This window comes from Scylla paramamosain, chromosome 8 (genome assembly GCF_035594125.1).
Source record: "Scylla paramamosain isolate STU-SP2022 chromosome 8, ASM3559412v1, whole genome shotgun sequence".
NCBI classification, from domain to species: Eukaryota; Metazoa; Arthropoda; class Malacostraca; order Decapoda; family Portunidae; genus Scylla; species Scylla paramamosain.
The window spans coordinates 13923300-13938299 of NC_087158.1; the positions used below are offsets into that span (position 1 = coordinate 13923300).

Genomic DNA, 15000 nt, shown 5'->3' on the forward strand with positions numbered 1-15000 from the left:
TCATCTTTCTTTTCCTACTCCCTTTCTTTATATATATTTTTAGCATTGCATTATATTTTTTTCCATTGTTACTTTATTTTTCCTCTCCTCCCTTCATCGTTTCTTTCTTCCTCGACCTCCTCCTTTTTCGTCATTTTGTGTCTCCTTTTCACCCCTTTCTTTCTTTCATCTTTCTTTTTCCTTCATCTTCCTCCTCCTCTTCGTTGTCGTATTTTTAGTGTCCTCTCTCACTCTCTTTTTCTCTTCCTTCTTCTCTCCTCCTCGCCTTTTTATGAGGGTGGGTGGGGAGGAGCCTTCGCCTTTACTATCCTTCACCATGCCTCGCTTTAGATTAGATAGTGTAGTTTGTCCCGACGAAAACAGCCTCGTAAAGAAACAGCAGGTGTGATGATGTGTTCTTTCTTTGTGTTCCTTTGTATTGCATTTCCTTCCTCTTCCTTCCATCTTTTCATCTTTTATTTACAAATTGTTCTGGTGGCATATTTTTTTTCTCACTATTCACTTTTTTATATTTTTTTATTTTGCTTTCACTTCCTCCTTTCCCTCTTCGTCTTATTCTGTCATTATTCCCATCTTCTCCCCTTTTTCCCTTCCTCTTTCCCTTTTCCCTTCTCGTTGTCATCTTGTTATGTGAATATTTCCTTCTTCTGCTCCCTTCTTCCTCCTTTGCTTCTGCTTATATCCTCCTCCTCATCCTCCCCCTCCTCCTCCTCTTAGTTTTGTTACAGAGACATTCCTTCTTCCTCTTTCTTTCTCCTTCCTCTTCCCTCTCGTCCCTTTGTCCCATGAGTATCTTCGCTTCTCTTTTTTGCCTACTTCCTCCTTTTAATTTCTTCTTTTCTACGTCCTCCTCCTCCTCCTCCTGTTTCTCCGTTTCTCTTTCCTTCTCTTCCTTCTTTTTATACCTACTCTCTCTACCCTTCTTCCTTTTCCTACCTCCTCCTCTTAGTACCCTTCTCCGTTTTCTATGGATTAAAACATCCCCTTTACCATTTCAATACATGGCGGCATTTCCTCCCCTTTGCCTCCCCTTGGCCCATCCATCATGTCTGCCCCCATACATCATCCCCTCGTCCCTCCACCCTCACCCCTTCCCTTGCTTCCCCCATAGCAGCACATCTGTACCCCATTTAAAGTATCGTGTTTATCTTCCTCACGTCAAGTTGTTAATCCTTCCCTTTGTAAAGTGTCTTGTTGTAATCCTTTTTACTGCTTCGGTTGTTGTTTGTTGTCACTGAGAGAATTGTAAAGAGAGGAAGTGGTTTGCATCGACACACTGGAAGGAAGGATGGGAAGAAAAAGAGGAAATACTTGGGGAATGTTGTCTTTTTTCTTTTCTTTTTTTTTTCAGTGTGCCAGTTCACTGATAAGTACCTAAAGAGTAGTGCGTGATTATGAGAGAATTTGTATTTGTATTTTTTTTTTTTTTTGTTGGTTGGTGGGGGTATCTTTTTAAGGCTAAGTGTCTAAAATGTGGTAGGTGATAATGAGGAAAAAATGTCTAGTAGCAAAATGGTTTAAGTATCTTCTACGATCCTCTTAAACTAAGCCTCTACATTAGTCTTGTCTCCACATTTCAACTCATCGTAATTATCATACTTTTTTTTTCTTTATCCAAGTAAACTACCTACTGCACACTTTCCCTCCCTATCTAAAGTACCAAATCCTTTATCTCTCGAAGTGTGTCATGTTACCGTCTTAAAACGACCACTCAGGGTAGGCCTTATTATCCTTTCAAAACCTAAAAAAGAAAAGCCACACTTAAGGTAACCTCACCACGCATCACTGTGAAGTATAGGCGCTCACGTACACCACGCCTTCTTATCCTCCCTTGACCTAAAAAGGCCCCACTTAACTCTTTCACTGCTACTTAGCACATCTTACCTAAATCACTAACCACATTGAAATACTTCTTTCTCTACAGTCACCTTTAAACATAATACAGGATAGGAATTGCAAAATATATTAATCTTAATCCCTTGTTTTCTTGTAGATGCTTACAAAGACACCACACATTGTTGTTAGTGCTGTGAACCGTTGCTTATCGTTATGAAAGAGTTAAAGTACTCTCACTCCCCATCAAGCACGCGCTCCCAGCAAGAAGTCATACAAACTGTGAAGGATGTTAATTAGCGAGCATTTTCAATTACAAAGGAATACACAGGAACTGACCTTAGGGTTCTCACTACGCTGTTTGCATAGCTACTGCTGACTACCAGTGGATGAAAACATAGCAAAGCAACGGATCTTTTTTCTGAATGAGTTTAGTGCTCTTGGTCTGCTTCACTTGTGCATAAAAGAACGGCAAACAGACAAGCCACTTCACTGTTAAGACTAGCTGAGGTGGAACCACTTCACCACCTGCCACTCAGCCTCTCAGGTCTGCTACACACGCACACCTGTTTTCTTTTGCACCTGTGTATAGCCAACGCACTGCTGCTCCACGGAACTGCTGTAAACTGAGCCAAACACCCCCCTTTAGAGAGAGAAAAAAAAAGCCGATTTACCCCACATACTTTTTATCTACTCCCCTTCACTTGCCTTAAATCACAGTACTTTCGCACGCCCGCCCATAACCCTTCCCTTAAATCACGCCTCTCACGCCGCCAACCAACACATTATCATTCCCTTAAATCACCTTTAATCACGCCACTTTCCCACGCTCTCTATTATGTTCCCACGCTCTTAAATCACCTGCTCCCACGCCCTTTAAATCATATTCCCCACCCTGATCCATTACTACGTACCCCTTTCCATCACAGTACCCGTCCCGCGCCGCCCTTCCATTGCCCTTCCCATGAGGTAAGGCAAATTATTCCAAGCCTTCCCTTCACTTTCCCACGCATCTTACTTAATCTTTTCCCACGGGTACCTATTGCTGTAATTTTGTCATTAGCGCGTAATCATGCAGTCTAGTGGGGAGGAACAAGTACGTACACACACACCAATTACCAACAGTTGAGGTGACGCACGGCTCCCCTTAAGCACCTTTGCCTACCTGAGCCTGAGTACGCACGTCTGGTGTCACCTTTCATTAATAATCAGCGTGGTAGCAAGCGGGGGAGGGGGGAATGGCGGGAGGTGGCTCGTGTATAGATGCATTGAGTAAGGAATTAAATATTGGACAGCGTATCCACCACCACCACCACCACCACTACTGCTTTCTATGGAGAGAGAGAGAGAGAGAGAGAGAGAGAGAGAGAGAGAGAGAGAGAGAGAGAGAGAGAGAGAGAGAGAGAGAGAGAGAGAGAGGGTATCCATATTACAGAAAGGGGATGTAATACTCTTCAGTTATTATTTTTGAAGGGATCTGAGCTGTTTTGAGGGAAGCGAGAGTGGGTGGAGGTGGAGGGGGGGCGGGAAGGAGAATATGATCAAGTTCTCTCTCTCTCTCTCTCTCTCTCTCTCTCTCTCTCTCTCTCTCTCTCTCTCTCTCTCTCTCTCTCTCTCTTTTGTTTCGTTTAGCGTGTGAAGGGAAGAAAGAGGAAGTTTAATTCAATTCACATCTTTCTCTCCTTCCCTTCCCTTTCACTGGATACATTATGAAAGTGTGAATATGATACGCTTAATGCTTCAGTCCGCTTCCGTTTATATCTTTGAGGGAATCTGAGTCGTTAGTGGAGGAACGAAGGAGACAAAGGAAGGGAAAGGAAGGAAGAAAGGGCAAGGGAACTGGAAGGAAGGGAAGGGAAGAAGGGAAGGGAAGGGAAGGGAAGGGAAGGGAAGGGAAGGGAAGGGAAGGGAAGGGAAGGGAAGAGAAGGGAAATGAAAGGGTAGAAGAGAATGAAGGGGAAATAAAGGGAAGAGGAGAGGACATAAAGAAACGGAAGGGAAGAGACGAAAAGGGAAGGAGAGGAAAATAGAAGAAAGGGAAAGAAAGAGAAAGGGGAAAAAAAGGAAACGAAAGGGAAGGGAAGGGAAGGGAAAGAAACCAGAGTAAAGACAAGGGAAAGGAAGGGAAGTGAAGCAAAGTAAGGGAAAGAGAAGGAAGGAAAGGAAGGAAAGAAAAACCAAAGTATAGAAAAGGGAAAGGAAAGGAAGAGAAGCAAAGTAAGTGAAAGAAAAGGAAGAGAAAAGAAAAAAATGAAAAGTTTAATCACATTCCCACCCTTCCTTTCTGCTGTACCCTTCCTTTAACTTGTTGCATTATATTCCTCCGCCTCCCCTGCTGGCCTGGCTTCCCCTTAATCCCCATAAACTGCCCCGTCAAGACACCTCCCCTTCACTCCCTACACTCCCCACGCCACGCCGCCCTTCCTCCACCCTGCATTCCTCTATTGGATTACCGCAGCCTTCGCTCGCTCATTCCCTTTGTGTGTTCTATGGCAGGGGGATTTAAATGACCTTAATTCTTCTCCCCCTAAAACTCTAGACTGCCCTTAATTCTATGTTGCTTAAAGTGATACTAATACTAGCAAAAATTTAATTCACATTCTATATCACATAAAAAAAAAAAAAAAAAACTTGAAACTTAAGGTAAAAATTCACACTAACTTATACTGAATCATACTAGACTCATCCTAATTTGCATCAAACTCATTCTAAATTATACTAAAACTCATGCGTGCTAAAGCTGTAAAACTATTCCAGTAGAACTTTCAGAATTGGCACTAACTATGACAGGGGATGTCTAACTTATTCTCTCTCTCTCTCTCTCTCTCTCTCTCTCTCTCTCTCTCTCTCTCTCTCTCTCTCTCTCTCTCTCTCTCTCTCTCTCTCTCTCTCTCTCTCTCTCTCTCTCTCTCTCTCTCCTAAACATCAAACTATCTTATGCTTCAGGTTACATTATATTTAAACTGATACTAAAGATAATGGCAGATATTATTCATAATTTTATAATACATTAAACTAAAACTTAATATCAATACTAAAACTGACTAATATTCAGAAACTTTATACAATATTCACCTGTTCAGAAAGCCGCCTTAAATACCTTCCCTTTAAATTCAACCGTACACATTTACCTGTTTCACGAGTTACCTTAAACTGATTTCCCTCTTGTCCGTCTCTCTCTCTCTCTCTCTCTCTCTCTCTCTCTCTCTCTCTCTCTCTCTCTCTCTCTCTCTCTCTCTCTGTGTATGTTACGCAGTATGCCCAGTGTGTAGGAGACATGTGTATTTTGTATATAGCTTGGGTTTTTATTTATTTTTCTATCTTCAATCTAAAACTCTTTATGTTATGGAGTAAGTTATTTGAAAGCCTACATCATGAAGAAAAGGGGAATCTCTCTCTCTCTCTCTCTCTCTCTCTCTCTCTCTCTCTCTCTCTCTCTCTCTCTCTCTCTCTCTCTCTCTCTTTCAAAATCCCCACTCTGTCTTTTATAAATTTTCCTTCTTCCTCCCTAAATCCTACAAAATTACTTCCAAGTCTATCTAATTTGGACATCAGTACTCACGCAAGCCCTTTAGATCCGCTGCCTTCCTTAAAAAGACCCACATACAAAATACCAGAGCCCTCGCTATCCGTCGCGTCCTTTTAAGCCCCACGCCTGCATAGTACACGGGATCACGCGGGATTCCACACACCAGCACACTTTTGGGTCCTCACTGGTTCGTTTTATTTTACTGCACTGGTCTGCGTTACGTGTACTGTGAAGGATGAAAGAAGTGTGCTGCTATGGCTGCTATTATTGATGCTGCTGCTGCTGTTGCTGGTGGTGGTGGTGCTGCTGCTGTTATTACTGGTATTAATACGACTCCTGCTACTACTACTAACAACAACAATAATACTGCTGCTGTTGCCGCTGCTAATACTACCACTACTACCACCAATACTACTACTACTACTACTTCCACTATTACTACTATTACTACTACTACTAACACTACTAACACTACTACGACTACCATTACAACAACAACAACAACAACAACAACAACAACAACAACAACAACAGCAACAACAACAACAGCTGCTGCTGCTGCTGCTGCTATTACTACTACTACTACTACTACTACTACTACTACTACTACTACTACTACTACTACTACGACTACTGATTATTAGAAGGGTACAAAAAATCTGTATATTAATGTCCTGCTGTCAGCCATTATAACCACTCAGAGCCTCCACTATTTTTTAGTCTGTCTCTCCTCTCTGTCTACCTGTCCGTCTACCTGTCTATCTGCTTATGTAAATCCTCAGGTGGCGGGCGTTCATTCAGCCACCCTTGACTTCACGGAAGCTCCAGTAAGTGATCTCAAGGTCTCCATTGAATTTCATGAATATAAATCGAAGAGAAATTAATATATGTATTAATAAATTCCTTCATATTAGGAGCTACACAAATATCAGGAGTAAGTGAGGATCTGACAGGCGATGTAGATGTCAGTACTGATTTTATCTGATTTCCTTTATGTCGCAGACTCCAGCAAAGATAAAAAACTGAGGATTTGACAGATGGAAATAATGATACTGATTTGGTCGGACTGCCTTTAGGTCACAAACTGCACAGAATTCCATAAGCATAAGTTGAATAGAAATTAATACATGTACTATTGAACGTATGTAAATTAATAACTCCACAAGACCAAGAGGAACTGAGGATGCGGCAGGTGGAGGGAGCTGCATGATACCGAGTCCGTCTGATTTCCTTTATATCAAAAACTGCATTGATTTTCGTGAGGTAAAATCAAGTGCAAATTAATATACGAACTTATTTATATTAAGAACTACACAAAGACAAAGGCGAATTGAGGATTTAACAGGTGATGGTAGCTGTCTGAAGCTGATTTCGTCTGATTTCATCATGAGCGTAACTCGAATAGAAATTAATACATGCACTAATGAAACGTTTTAAATTAGTAACGCCACAAAGACTAAGAAGAACTGAGGATGCGACGCATGATACTGAGTCTGTCTAATTTTCTCTGTTCAGAACTGCACTTAATTTTGTGAACAGAAATCAAATACAAATCAATATATGAAGTAATAAACTGTATAATGTATATCAAGAGCTCCACAAACACCAAGAACAAAAAATGTGGCAGGTGGAAATAACCGCGTAATACTCTAATACTCACTTCTCGCTGGCAACACTTGGTACAATGTAACAAGCTACTTTGGATAACTTCACGCATCCTTTTCAATCGTTTTTCCTTCAGTCTGCTGTTCCCTCAGCGTGTGTCTGTCCCCGCGGCTCGTGTCTGAATAAATCCATTAGCCAGGCCCTCAATCTCATTACCTGCCCTCCTGCTCCTCCTCACGCTAATTTGCATTTTGTGCCTACAGACTATATTCCTGAAACGCCTGTGTTGTAAGGTAGAGCCAGCCCACACACACACACACACACACACACTCTCTCTCTCTCTCTCTCTCTCTCTCTCTCTCTCTCTCTCTCTCTCTCTCTCTCTCTCTCTCTCTTATACACAATATCGGAATGAAATAGCGCACGCTTAGAAAAAACAAACAAAAATCAAACATACATAGAAAACGAGACCCACAGATCAGAGGAAATGAAAACGAAACGGTGTAGAAAATGTATAACAGGAAGTGTACTCCCATAACATACAGGGAAGAGAAATACAGATGCGCATGCAATCCCATACAGCAGAAAATACTACATACATACAAACATACATACATACATACGGACATGCATATATAGAAGTGTTATATACTTTAGTCGTCCATAAAAACGAATGACAAAAAATGGAAATGAAATAGAAGGGATAAATATTAAAAGACAGGGGTGTGTATTAAAGAGAGAGAGAGAGAGAGAGAGAGAGAGAGAGAGAGAGAGAGAGAGAGAGAGAGAGAGAGAGAGAGAGAGAGAGAGAGAGAGTTATAAAAATGAAGACACAATTACTAGCTCACAGATGACAAAAATATAATACATTTCGAGAAAAGATATAAAGAAAACAATAGTGACAAACATCACAAACAGAAGAAGAAAAGTGTAAGATAATAAAAAAAAATTGCAAACTGAAAATAACAGACATACGTATAATATAAATAAAAAGAAAATAATAGAAAAATAAGACTAAAAATAGGAAAGCGTATCGCATAAGAGAAAGAGGAAAAATATAAAAATATAGATATCTGTGGTTAGCTTAGAGAAAAAAAAACATTAAAAAAATATGAAAAAAGAGAAAGCATGAAACTAAAAACAAGATAAAATGAGAAGCAAATTCTGATGAAATAAAAAGGCGAAAAACGACAAAAAGCAATAAAAGGAACTGAGAAAAAAAAAAAAGTTAGCCATGAATAAAAAAAAACAGAAAAGATACAAAAATAACAAGTATGAAAAAAATACAAAAAATGCGGAAAAAAATAGATAGAGAGAAAGCAAGAACGAGCAATACAGACCAGATTCAATGAAATAAAAGGAAAAAAAATGATAAAACAAATATAAAAATGCAAAAACAAGTTAATTTTCAATGTAAAAAAAAATGTGAAAATATACAAAAATTACAAAAAAAAATATAACAAAAGAAAAGAACAGAAAGACAGCAAAGTATAATGAACAACACGGAACAGAATCAGGAAAATTGATAAAAAAATAAAATAAAAGTACGACAAAAAAAAGTTAACATTAATTCAAACAAAACAGAAAAAAATTGTCAAATGCACACACACAAAAAAAAAAAAAAAAAGCGTGTACAAAACAATCAAACAATAAGATTAAAAAAAAAAGAAACAATATAACCATAAATTCAAACTCAAAAAACACAAAAATTAGAAAATAAACTAAAAAACTAACAAGCTCACACACACACACACACACACACACACACACACACACACACACACACACACACACACACACACACACACACACAAATACTAACACATAAAAAAAGAAGAAAAAAAGAGAAAGAGAAAGAGAAAGAGAGAGAGAGAAAGAGCAAGCAAGGCAGAATGAACAACGCAGCAGAGATTCAATGGTCCAAAACGTTTAAATGTCAATGCAATGATGGAGTGAGGGAGAAGGGATGAAAAACTAGCCACGCTCCATCCCCCCATCCCTCCACCCTCCCCCCGCGGCTGGCAGAGGCTGGCTATTGGTGGGTATCACTTATTCCTTCGCTCCCTGATTGGTGGCGTGCGTGGACTGTATTGGAAGAGGGGAATATTTCTCTCTCTCTCTCTCTCTCTCTCTCTCTCTCTCTCTCTCTCTCTCTCTCTCTCTCTCTCTCTCTCTCTCTCTCTCTCTCTCTCTTGAGTTGTTAGAGAGTTATATTGTAGTTGAGGGAGGATAGGAAGAGAGAGAGAGAGAGAGAGAGAGAGAGAGAGAGAGAGAGAGAGAGAGAGAGAGAGAGAGAGAGAGAGAGAGAGAGAGAGATGTGGGTGGTCTGCTTGTTTTGATTTGCTCTCTCTCTCTCTCTCTCTCTCTCTCTCTCTCTCTCTCTCTCTCTCTCTCTCTCTCTCTCTCTCTCTCTCTCACACACACACACACACACACACACACACACACACACACACACGCCGGCGCGTGCTACCTCAGGGTGTGTGTGTCCCCGGAGTGAGAAGAAGGCTTAGGGGAACAAATCCACAAGAGCCGCCGTCTCTCTCTCTCTCTCTCTCTCTCTCTCTCTCTCTCTCTCTCTCTCTCTCTCTCTCCCTCACTGGAAGCAGCTTGAACATTTTGTTCTCAGCGTTTCCACTTTTGCAACATTTCTCTGTTAATTTTTCTTTATTTTTCATTGATTTCGTGATGTCATGCAATTATCTTTTCATATATTTTTAGCTTCCATGCATCCTGTGTTAGCAAATCTGTTTCTTGTACTGAAAATTTTCCATTCCATTGCCACTTAAAACAATATACACTCAACATTTGAATTCTGATGTGTATTTCGCATTCCAACGTGCAAGGAATACATGCAAATTTACATAAAAGCATAAAAGCATAAGGAGAATCTGCAGGAAGTCATGAGGCCTACACGTGACAATCCCTGTATCAGACAAGCCTGCCTATTGCCACCTATCATCCACATCTATAAATCTGTCTACAGTAATCTCTTAAAAGCTTCCTATTGACTCGGCACTAACGACATGATGACTGAGTTAATTCCATTCATCTACCAATCTATATCCATGCATACATTCACATAAACATAAAAAAAAAAAAGTAGAGGAACAGAAGAGGGCGGCATTTCAATACGGTACAAAGCAATAACACAGGCAACACAAAGGCAAGCAACACGAGCAACACGAACAAGGCAGCAAAGGAAGCAAGGAAGCGAACAAGCAAAGCAAAGCAACACATTTCCAAATCCCCTTCTTGTATATAACAGATCCCGTTCGTTATTTACAGATTTCCTTTATCCATTTTACATACTTCCAAGCTTCCAGGGAAACCGTTTATTAATTTTTAGAAAGGAAAGTTTGTTAGTTTTTTTCTCTCTCAAAGGCGGAAAAACAAGACACGAATTTTATGCGTGTATTTATGTAAGTGAATAAACAAACACGGACTGAAATGGATAAATAAATAAATACTAGAAGGGTTGATAGAGAGATGGAGAGAGAGAGAGAGAGAGAGAGAGAGAGAGAGAGAGAGAGAGAGAGAGAGAGAGAGAGAGAGAGAGAGAGGGAATCCTAACTGCTGTATGATAAAGTGGCTAGCCTGGCTGCCTGCCTCTCTCTCTCTCTCTCTCTCTCTCTCTCTCTCTCTCTCTCTCTCTCTCTCTCTCTCTCTCTCTCTCTCTCTCTCTCTCTCTCTCTCTCTCTCCATGACACGTGCACACCACAAAGCCGCGCCGAATTAAAACAGCTGATGTTGTAAATGAAATGTCAGTCCCTTTGAATATTTATAAGATAAGATACATTTTTCTGCCGCCTAAATTCGCTTCTGTGAGTGGCGACAACTGCTGATGTTTACACTCCGCCGCTCCTGCTTGCGCTTCCTGCTTGCCGGGGGAAATATTTGAGAGGGACAGAGAAACAGCGCGAGGGAACGGGTTGAGTGAGGGAGAAGCGAGGGACAGTGAAGGGTTAGAAAGCGAGAGAAGCAGGATAAACAGGAACAGACAGAGAAACTGCCACAGCAGAGAAACAGTAAAACAAGAAAAGATAGATGAAGTATAAGTAGAGTGAAAACAGGGTGAGTGAGAGAGAAGTGAGGAACAGAGAAAAGAAGGAAGCAGAATAGACAGGAATATAAGTGATGTCCCGCGAGTTAAGGTGCGTACTTCGGGATTTGATAGATCAAGTAATTCTAAGCCGAAAATACTGTATACATATAGTGTATGCTGTGTTTTGTTTTATTTTGCGAGAAATTTACGTGCAAGTTGTATGTTGCGGGAGCAGCTTGCATGGTTGGGCCTCCGCCTTCCTTCCCTCCTCGTACTCCAGCGGCGTCGCGTGGCATTAAGTGATTATTTTTTTGTGTACCATCCACACAGTCAAAGCTTTACAGGAGACGGTTAGCAAATGACAGATTAAATTTTTGTATGTGTCAGTGAAGAAAGTGTGCAGGTAATACAGCAATGCAGTGGTTGTTAAGTGCTACTTTCTAAACATACGTGGAAACTCACCAGCTTCATGACAATGGCTTCATATTATCAGCTGGACGATACTGTCTTGAGTTGCTCCAATACGTTCAGCTGCTGCAGAAGTACCGGGGAAACACCCTCTCTCACGCCTGCTGCCACCCTCTGTAGAACTCTATCTGTGTGTCTTCTGTCTAGGTGCCTGTGTCTGTATTCTGCTACTGCAGCCTGGACATTCCCATCACAGAATGAATATCATGTCATGAACATCATATCTGAATACTCAGTGTTGCTGAATGTGAAAGGCATCTTCACCGTAGCAAAAAAGATGCACTTTGTCAGTCAGCTGATTGGCGAGTCTGTCACCTAGGTGTCAAGACGTCAACTGCTGAATGTTAAGGGGGTGACAGTTGCAGCAAGTTGCCATGTATGTTAAAAAGTAGCACTTAACTACTGTATTGATGTATTACCTGTATATTTTCTTCACTGATACATACAAACATTTAATCTGTAATTTTCTAACTGTTTCCTGTAAGGCTTTAACTGCGTAGATTGTACAAAAAAAAAATCACTTAATGCCACGTGGCGTCACTCGAGTATGTAGCGAGCCGAGGAGGGGAGGAAGGAGGGTCACCCAGGCGAGCGGCTCCCGCAACACACAATTTACACGTTAATTTCTTGCAAAATAAAGCAAAACACAGCATATGTGTATAGAGTATTTTCGACTTAGAATTACTTGAACTATCAAATCCCGAAGTATATACCTTAACTCGCGGGACACCCTGTATAGCGAGACAGCCAAACATATATATAAAGCCAAGAAACAGAAGAAGAAAAGACAAATAGAAAAAAACGATACAAATAGACAGGGGAACAGACAGAGACAGCCAAGCAAATATATAAAACAGATATACAAAAGAAAAAGAAAAGATAAGCAGGAAAAAAGGAGTAATAAACAAAGAGACAAACAAGAGATCAGAGAAAGAGAAAATACAGAAAGATACAGAGAGATTTGACACACACACACACACACACACACACACACACACACACACACACACACACACACACACACGCAGAGAGAGAGAGAGAGAGAGAGAGAGAGAGAGAGAGAGAGAGAGAGAGAGAGAGAGAGAGAGAGAGAGAGAGAACTACCAAATACCACACGCACAAAAGAGAGAATAAAAACAAAGAGAAGACAAATTAGTGAGCGGTAATGCATTGGTGGAAATGAAGCGTTTGTGGTGAGAAGCGAGGCACCCAACCACCATCTATTGCACGTTTCGAAACCAGCAATTAGCGTTCAAGAGCACTACACACACACACACACACACACACACACACACACACACACAAGGAACTCCCACTCACCTCCTCACCTTCCCTCCCTCCCGCCCACATGAGGTGTGAAGGAAGGGGAAGGGGTGTTGGGGAAGGGGGAAGCAGGAGTCATGACAGTGAAAAGCAAATCATACAGAGGCTTCAGGTGTGTTAATTAAAGATGCAGAAAGGAGAGCCCAGGTAAAGGGGAAGAGGATAGAAATGGAACAAAAATGACCTTAGGGGCTTGTTAAAGAAGAAAATGTTAGTGAGATACGGTGATGGAAGGCTGGAGAGAGAGAGAGAGAGAGAGAGAGAGAGAGAGAGAGAGAGAGAGAGAGAGAGAGAGAGAGAGAGAGAGAGAGAGAGAGAGAGAGAGAGAGAGAGAGAGAGAGAGACAAAAAAAAAGTTGGAGGATGGCAAGAGCGGTAAATGAATAGCTGAGATTAAAGGATAGAAATAGCAAGAAAACATGTGACATTTCAATATCGAGACAGAGAAAGAGGATTAGTTTAAGGAAAATAAAAATGAATAGATACTAATAGAGGATCGAAACACCAAAACAGTAATGATAATGATACTTCTTCTGTTGCTGCAATTATTAGTAGTACTGTTAATAATAATAATAATAATAATAATAATAATAATAATAATAATAATAATAATAATAATAATAATAATAATAATAACACTAAAAATCGAAGAATAAGAAAGAAAAGAAAAGAAAAAGAAAAGACACTAAAAAAAAGGAAAAAGTAAGAATGCAATCTTCAAAATGTTGCTCCAGTACATTACCTATAATGAAAAATTAATGAGTAAATGAATAAATAAACAAATCGTGCCGTTCTTCCACTTCATACACGCACTTAGAATCCAATGCAAGCTTACCACAACCATCATCACCACTATCAACATCACTACCATCACTACCACCATCACCACCATCACCACCATTACTACCCCCCGCGCGTGTCACCGAGTACTCCCATGAACGCCTAAGCTTCCTGCCATTCCCTTCCTCCCCTTCCGTTATGGTTCGGTTCTCTTTGGTTCGGTTGGCTTCGGTTTCGGTTCGGTTCCGGTTAATTCCGATCCGTTCCCTGGCTGGCGCTCCGGTATGATTGGCAATCGTTTTGGGAGAATGCATTTAATTGGTATAACTGCCCGATGCAAGATGATGGCGGCGCACTCACTAATCCGGGGAGTTAATACTGCATGGGGCCGTTACGAGGACCGTACTGTGTGGCCTCCTCCCTTGCTGTACTGCGTCTTTCTCTTCTTTTTCCTGATCCTTCTCATCGCCGTTCTAGTTCGTCTTTTTCTCGTGTTGTTGTTGTTGTTGTTGTTGCTGTTGTTGTTGCTGTTATTGGTGGCGGTGGTGGTCATGGTGGTGGTGATGGTTGTGGTGTTCTTGGTGGTTGTAGTACGGTGTTGTTGTTGCTGTTGTTGATAATGATGATGTTCTTTTCTATCTCTTCTTTTTCTTCTTCCATTTCCTTGCCATCGCCTATATCCAACTTTTTTTACTCATTTTCTATCCTCGTCCTTATCCAAATCATCACCTTCCTCTTATTTTTGCTTCCTTTCTTCTATGTATGTTTCCTCCTCTATTCCCTATTCTCCTTCCTTCATTCCTATCATCCTACCACCTCCTCCTTCTGCTCCTTCATCTCTTACTTTAGAATATATAGTGTATTTCATTACAGTGTCATGAGAGCTGAATGGGCTGTTATTGCTTGTTCTTCCCTTGTGTTCCTTTGTGTTGCTTCTCTCCAATACTGTTCCATCCCTTTGCCAAACAGAGTAAGTCCCCAAATAGCTACACAAGCAGCAGAGTGTTTGTTACTGTTTGGTTAGCTTATGTAATCTTGTTGCTTTTGCTTCTTGCTGTGTTTGTTGCTGTTGTTGTTGTTGTTGTTGTTGTTGGTGGTGGTGGTGGTGGTGGTGGTGTTTCATGCATAAGACAGGAAAATTCAAGGGTAAAAACAAATTCAGAAAAAAAAGTCTGGCAACTCTCTTCCATTAAAAAAAAAAAAGGAGTGTTGTTGCTGTTCTTGTTTTTCTTTTTCTTATTCTTGTTCTTCTCGTTATTCTTATTGTTTTTCGTCTACTTGTCCTTCTTATTTTTTTTTATGCTTCTTTTTCCTCCTCCTCTTCTTCGTCTTCGTCTTCGTCTTCTTCTTTCTCTTCCTCTTCTTCTTTCTCTTCCTCTTCCTCCTCCTCCTCCTCCTCCTCCAACTCTTCCTTTCCT

At 40.7% G+C, this 15000-nt stretch overlaps 1 protein-coding gene across 1 annotated transcript in view; it reads left to right on the plus strand.

The window, feature by feature from the left end:
• The window catches only part of LOC135102810 (uncharacterized), a 134636-nt gene that overhangs the window by 20411 nt on the left and 99225 nt on the right, over positions 1-15000 (plus strand). The gene's annotated exons all lie outside the window — the stretch shown is intronic.